This window comes from Vicia villosa, unplaced genomic scaffold, assembly GCF_029867415.1.
Source record: "Vicia villosa cultivar HV-30 ecotype Madison, WI unplaced genomic scaffold, Vvil1.0 ctg.001843F_1_1, whole genome shotgun sequence".
NCBI lineage: Eukaryota > Viridiplantae > Streptophyta > Magnoliopsida > Fabales > Fabaceae > Vicia > Vicia villosa.
Window position 1 is genome coordinate 112,795 of NW_026705745.1, and position 7,666 is coordinate 120,460.

At 40.4% G+C, this 7,666-nt stretch overlaps 1 long non-coding RNA gene across 1 annotated transcript; it reads left to right on the top strand.

Moving 5' to 3' along the window:
- The first annotated feature begins 335 nt into the window (after window positions 1-335).
- LOC131636844 (uncharacterized) lies at window positions 336-6,846 on the top strand. Its single transcript, XR_009294198.1, has 3 exons — window positions 336-462; window positions 631-678; window positions 6,720-6,846. It is a non-coding gene; the product is annotated as an uncharacterized LOC131636844 (long non-coding RNA).
- Window positions 6,847-7,666: the final 820 nt, after the last annotated feature.

Consider the following 7,666-nt stretch of genomic DNA (forward strand, 5'->3'; position numbering starts at 1 on the left):
TCATATTTATCAGCATGTATTTATAAGGATAAATATATATTGTAATATATTTTCTATTTAAAAATTAAAAAACAACATGATTAATAATATTTGAACCATTTAATTTACTTAAAAAATATTCATAATGTCTCTAATCTAAATAAATTCTTTTTTATCACCTCAATTTTTCCAGAGAGTTAACCAGTGTTTGCTAGAGGCTTGTCATATAGCTAATCTACCTGAATGCAACACATTGCTTAATTGTAATTCTGAATGGCGGAATATGTCAACTACATGGAGCAGTAATGAGGGCGCAAATGATTGTTTGAATACCACATCTTTATTTTCTTATGGAATATATGTTGATGTTGTTGTATATTCTACCATGGAAACTAGCGTGATGTTCATCATTTCACTAGGACTCTTTCTTAATGTGTTTCTAATTGCAAACATACTGACACATCTCCAAGTTTTTGAACCAAGGTAAAACGTTTTTCTCTTACTTATAATTGTGGCAAAGTAAATTTTGATCAATTTAAACCTACCTTGATATGTCGGTTTTGACTAATGATGTAACTTTGTTATTGATATTGGATTTTTTTTTTTAGTGTCATAACAAAGTAAATACATTTTGTTTCGTCCTACTTACAGGGAAATGGTAATGCAAATTAGACATCCTCATTTTGAGTAATGGATGAGGTATTGGCACTTACTAAAATATTTCAAAATGTATAGAATGTTTTAATTAATTTTATGAATCAAGTCAATATTTATGAAATGCATCTATAAAATTAGACAAAAAGATTAGCTATGTGGAGAGAGAAAGTTAGAGAGAGAAACAGTGAGAGGTGGGAGGAGGAGTGGAGAGAGAAAAAGAAGAATGAGGGGGAGTGGACTAGGGTTCAACCAAAGAAGCTTCCTAAACTAAGGTGGGATATTAGGCAAAGTGAGTATTCAACAAGGTCTCGTAAGGTTTCGACTTTCTTTGTCACTGAGTTCCCGGAGGAGTATGGTGCGAAGGACCTGTATAACGTTTTCAGTGAGTTTGGCGTGGATGAAGTTATCATTCCTTCAAAGAGGGATGTGAGAGGAAAGAAATATGGTTTTGTGAGATTCTTTGATGTGAAAGAGGTGGAACTCTTAGCAACGAAGCTGGATAATATTTTTCTGGGTAGGAAGAAGATTCATGTCAATGTGCCGAAACATGAGAGAGGAGTTTCCAGGAAGAGTGAGGGATTTTTTAGGGCTGGCGGTGGAGGGGGTGGGGGGAGTGGTGGATTAGCAAGGACCGGAGAGAAGATTGGAATCAATATGCGACATAATGATGCTCAACAGAACTACAATTCTCGTAACATGGGGGGACTGCGTGATGGGGGTGTTAAGGTCCCTGAGAGATCTTATGCTCAGGTGACAAGGGTGGGAAAGCAAAAGCCTATCTTTACTCATATGGAGTTTAATAGAAGTTTGGATGCGGTGAAAGGGTTTGAGAAAGCTTTGGTTGGGGTGGCAGAAGAACCAGGAATGACCTATAATTTTCAGCAAGCTTTGCATGAAGAAGGTTACTTTAATGTGAAGGCAACGCCGTTGGGTGCAAACTTGTGTTTGCTAGAAGAAACAGAGGGTGGAGTCCTTGAGTTCCTTCTAAGGGAGGAGAAAGGGTGGATGGGAAAGTGGTTCAATGAGGTGAGGCAATGGAGTCCGACGGATGTGGACAACGAGAGAGTAACGTGGCTGAGATGTTATGGCATCCCTTGTCATGCATGGTGTCCGGAATTTTTTCGCTTTCTGATGTCTCCTGTTGGTGTGTTCTTGGCTTGTGATGAGGAAACAGAAAGTCAATCAAAGTTTGATGTGGCTAGATTAATGGTGAGGACCAAGTATAATTTGGTCTTGAATGAAACCTTTAACATTGGTGTGAATGGTGAGGCATACTCTATCAAGTTAGTAGAGGATGCCTATGGCCCTAAGAGAATTGTTTTTCCAAGAGGGAAAAACCAAGGTGGTGGTTCTGATGATGAATATGATAGCACTGATGAGGCGGGCTGGGTGGCTGAAATGGGGGGAGGCGGTGTTGGTTTAGTTCCTCCGAAGGTGGTGGCGGATGGGGAGAATTGGGATGTGGAAAACTGTGTGGAAGATGCGACAAGCCATAGTACAGAAGTGGATAAAGTAAAAGATACTTTTGAAGATACAGGTGTCATAGGATGTAAAGCTACGATTGATAAGGGAAAGGCGCCGGTTGTCCATAATATGAGGATTAATGATGTAGATTCAAGAGGTGCATTTAATGGGGAGCAGGTAGTAATTAATGCTGTGACAGATGGCACAAAGGTTAATAATAAAAGGGGTGAGGGGCTCCGGTTAAAAAGAAACTGTGGTAAAAAATATGTTGGCCCTTCTTTTGGGCCTCTTAGAGGGAGATTTTGTATGGGCCAATCAAGCGGTGCAGGCCCAAGTGTTAGAAAGAAAAAAGAGGTGAAAAAAAGGGTGGCTGCGAAAAGAAAGAAGGCTAGCCTTACTCTTCTTGGTCTTTCAAATCCCACTGTTGATATTCCCCGGGAAACCTCAAATGCTCCTTTTCCGACGAGGATTGGAAACTCTGTTTCGATGGTGCCTGCTATTGTTCCAAGAGAGCAAAGGGAAGATAGCAATTATGAGGATTCGATTGCAGATTCGGCGGTGGAACAAGGTAGTAGAAGGTTTAGGGAGGAGGAGAAGAGAACGGTGGCGGCAAGGTTATGGGAATCAATTAAAGCTCTAGGGGTGGTGGGGGACGAGAATGATGATGTCTATATTGAAGCCATTCACCAAATGGAGGTGAGGGATCGTGCTGGGAAGAAAGGTTCGGTGGCGATAATAAACAAGAGTGGAAAATGAATATCGTAACATACAACATCAGAGGGGGTGGAAATTCTCTGAAGAGGAGAAGAATAAGGGAGTTGTTCATCAAGGGTAAAGCTGATCTCTGTTTGGTTCAAGAAACAAAAATTCAGGTGATGTCGGAAGAGGTGGTGCGAAGTTTGTGGGATCAAGGGGAGTTTGATTGGTCAGCAAAGGGCTCTAATGGGAGGTCTGGTGGCTTGTTATTGTTGTGGAAAAGGGACATTATGTCTCCTATACACAGTTTTTGTGGTGATGGTTTCTTGGGGGTTTGCTTTGAATTTAGCGGGAAGAGGTGCTATCTGGTAAATGTGTACTCATCTTGCGATATTGCAATGAAGAGGGTTATGTGGGAAAAGCTGATAGATCTCAAGCATAGATGGAATGATGGAGAATGGTGTGTGGCGGGTGACTTCAACACGGTTCGTTTTTCGTCGGAGAGGGTGGGGCGTAGCTCTTTACTGAGATCCCAGGATGCGGCGGAATTCAATGATTTTATAAACATTATGGAGTTGGTTGACTTGCCTACAGGGGAGAGGAAATTTACGTGGAGTGGTGGGTCTGGTGGAGCATTGAGTAGATTAGATCGGTTTCTGTTGTCTGATGGTTTCGTTCAAATCCTTTCAGCCGTGTACCAAGATGTGGGTCTGAAAGATATCTCAGACCATAATCCTGTTTGGTTAAATTGCAAGGTTGTGGATTGGGGGCCAAAGCCATTCAAATCTATAAACGGTTGGCTAGACTTCCCAGGTTTTGTGGAGTTCTGTGAGAAATCTTGGAAAGAGCTGTATGTTACTGGCACTGCTGCGTTTGTGATTAAAGAGAAGTTTCGCAGCCTTAAAATTGCTTTGCGAAAGTGGAACAAGGAGTCTTATGGTTGGATTGACTTAGCGGTTGATGAGGCTGTCAAAAAGATCAATTTGTGTGATTCTAAGTGTGGGGAGGTAGGGAGTGGGGTGGTGGGTCTAGGGGTGGTGGATATTGAAGCCGAAGGTGTCGTTATAGCCAAGGAAAGAAAAGGAGCAGTGAGTGATTTCTGGGGTAGCCTGAGAAGGAGGGAGTGTTTGCTCAAACAAAAATCTAGGATTAGATGGTGTAAGGAGGGTGATTTGAACACTCGTTTTTTTCACAACGTCGTCAAAGCTAGAATGCGATCAAACTACATAGGTAGTGTTGATTCTCCTGGGGGCAGAATTTCAGATGTGGCTGGTGTAAAGGGGGAGGTTCAGCGTTTTTTTGCTTCTAAGTTTAAAGAGTCAGATCTTCAAAGACCAAGGCTGGATAATGTTCCATTCAGAAAGCTGAGCAGTGTCGAAGCGGGAGATTTGGAGACTCCGTTCACGAGGGAAGAAATCAAAGAGGTGGTATGGGAGTTCGATGGTAATAAAAGCCCCGGGCCAGACGGGTATAACTTCAATTTTATTCGCAAATGTTGGCATTTTTTGGAAGATGAGGTTTTCAGGTTCGTTTCGGAATTCAGTCTTAAGTCTAATCTGCCTAAAGCAATTTCTGCTTCCTTTATAGCTCTGGTGCCAAAAACTGATAACCCTCAAGTTTTGGGGGAATATAGACCAATAAGTCTGGTAGGATCTCTGTATAAAATTATAGCTAAGCTGTTAGCAAATAGGTTGAAGAGGGTGGTGGGTAAACTTGTTTCAAAATCTCAAACAGCTTTCGTTCCGGGGAGACATATTCACGACGGGGTCCTAGTGTTAAATGAGGTTATGGACTATGCAAAGAGGCTCAAGAGGAAATGTATGGTGTTGAAGGTTGATTTCGAGAAAGCCTACGATAACGTGAATTGGAATTTCTTACTCTACATGCTAAGAAAATTTGGTTTTGGTTTGACTTGGGTGAGGTGGATTGAAGCCTGTGTTTGTAGTGCGACAAGTTCTGTTCTAGTAAATGGAAGCCCCTCGTCAGATTTTGCTTTGGAGAAAGGCTTGCGTCAAGGGGATCCCCTTTCCCCGTTTCTGTTTGCTTTGGTTACTGAGGGTCTTGCTATGCTGATGAAGGAAGCCGCTGATGTAGGTGTACTCAAGGGGTTTGAAGTGGGACAATCGGAGGGGTATAATCTATTACAGTTTGCGGACGACACGGTTATCATTGGTGATCCCTCATGGTCGAATTTGTGGAGCATTAAGACAGTTCTAAGAGGCTTTGAACTGGTTTCAGGTTTAAATATTAATTTATGTAAGAGCAATCTGTATTGTATTAATGTTGAGATGGATTTTATGCAAGCCGCAGCGTCGTTCTTATGCTGTCAAATGGGTACAGTCCCGTTTACCTTTCTTGGTGTACCGGTTGGAGCGAATCATAGGCAAAGCAGCGTGTGGCAACCGGTTGTGAATCTTTTGAAGAGGAGATTATCGGTTTGGAAAGGTAGATTCCTATCTATCGGGGGGAGAGTGACACTTATTAATTCGGTTTTGAACTTAATCCCTATATACTTCTTTTCTTTCTTTAAAGTGCCTAAAGTGGTACTTAGAGAACTTGTGGCTATCCAACGGAACTTTTTATGGAGTGGTGGTTTGGATAGGAGGGGAGTTTCTTGGGTTGGTTGGCCGGAGGTTTGTCGTTCGAAGGATGAGGGGGGTTTAGGTGTGAGATGTTTGGAAGCATTTAATGAAGCATTAATTGGGAAATGGAAATGGAGATTTTTGGTGGACAATGGAGCATTATGGAGACCGTTGCTCGAAGGTAGGTATGGCTGTTTGATCTCGGCTGTATTCTTAGGTTCGAGTTCTCCAGTGTCGAGGTCATCATTATGGTGGCGCGATTTGTTCCCGAGCTCACAGCAATTTCCTCATCAAGATTGGTTTAGAGAAGGGATTTCTTGTTGTTTAGGGGATGGGGCTCTCACAAAATTTTGGGTTAACCGTTGGCTTGGTGGAGTTGCCCTTCGTGAGGTTTTTCCGGCTGTTTACGCAAGGGCTTCAAATAAATTGGCGCTTGTCTCTGAATGTGGGTTTTTTGTAGAGGACTCTTGGCATTGGATGATTAATCTTTGCGATGGAGGTGTCGTGGGGGATGGTGTGCAGCAGTTGCAAGATTTATATGGCATTTTGCAGGGAGTATCTCCGCAACAATCTTCTGTGGACAGGTTTAAGTGGTTTAAAGACGTCGAAGGCGTGTATTCGGTCGCTTTGGGATATGCAGAATTTGGTAACAGGCTGGTAGTAGACTCGGCTCAGCACCTCAATGTGGCAGCGATGCGGTTTGTTTGGGAATCTCAAGTGCCCTCGAAACTGCATGTGTTCGGTTGGAGGATCCTTCGCAATAGGCTACCGACTCGAGATCAATTGGCTGCTCGTGGAATTATTTTAGACGAGAGTGATATGGTATGTGTGTTCTGTTTTAACGAATATGAAACCGTAAACCATTTATTTGTTGATTGCTGTGTTTCAAGAGTTGTGTGGCAGAAAATGGGAGTATGGTTAGGAGTAGTTTTGAATAGTTTTGAGGAAGTTGATGACCATTTGTGGAGTTTTGCTGAGAGTTTAGTCGGGATGGTGAATAAACGGAAGCGTCTTGTGGTGTGGTTGGCAACCGTTTGGGCGTTATGGTGGATGCGAAATGAGATCATTTTTAATGATCAAGAATTCCATGAAGATGAGGTGGTTCACAAGGCAATAACTCTAGCATGGATGTGGAATGTAATAGGTTCTGAATCTAATGTTGTATCTGATTTTTACTTATGGTGCCAATGTCCGGTCCAATTTTTGAATTGTCGATAATTGTACGCTAATGTCTTGAGTACGTTTTGTGCTCTCGACTTTTTCAATATATATCATTGCTTATAAAAAAAAAAAAGAATAACAAATAATGTATATATGATGAATACTATGTTTGTCATGCAGGAGATTTTGATAGGCAGAACAATATATTTGGGTTGCAAAAAGATGTGTTTCTAAGAACATGGTTATGACAACTTTTGTAGAAGATATGGTTATGACAATTTTTCTAGAAGATGTCGTGACACACATACAATGACATCTTTTCAAATTAATGTGTGTTCAAACAGTTAAAAGAATTTCATGATATAAATCTTGAAGTGGATTTTTATTTGGGCCATTTTTCTCATGAATCGTAGTTTTCAATATCATAATAAATTTTAACTTCCGTGTTTCTCATGAATTGCACCATTATAGACATTATTTAGAGTGACCGTTTTTATATGCTAAAACTAGGTGTTTCAATCATTCAAATTAACTTTTTGAACTATAAACAATTGTGTACGTGATTGAAGTTTCTCATGAATTGCACCATTATAGACATTATTTGTAGTATTTACCAGAAGAAATCATGAAAATTTTGATATTGAATAGACAACAAACATGTTGATAACCATAAAAAACTCGGAGCTATCGATATAGCTCAGCCATGACATACACCTACCACAATTATCACACACAACATGTATTAATAACACACTCAATCACAAACAGTTATCAACTTTTTATATATGTAATCCCCAAAAAATTTATAATTCAAGTAGGAATGATTTAGAAAGCTATATGTCACCATAAGTCAATATACTCATTTACAGTTGTATGCGCACTTTCCTTATACGTTTATACCATTAATAACCCTTCATATGATAATTTCAATTGACGAGCATTCAAAACTTCATTGAAAATGTGGAATAATCAATACATGGGAAATGCTAACGAGTGCTCCAGGGGCACTTGTTAAGAGTTTTAAAAGGTAAGCAATACTTGTATTTAATATTTTATAAAAGGAAATATCTGACTTTTTTAAGCAATGACAGAGTTTGTTTTATTGAAATTACTTGTATTAAAAGCAT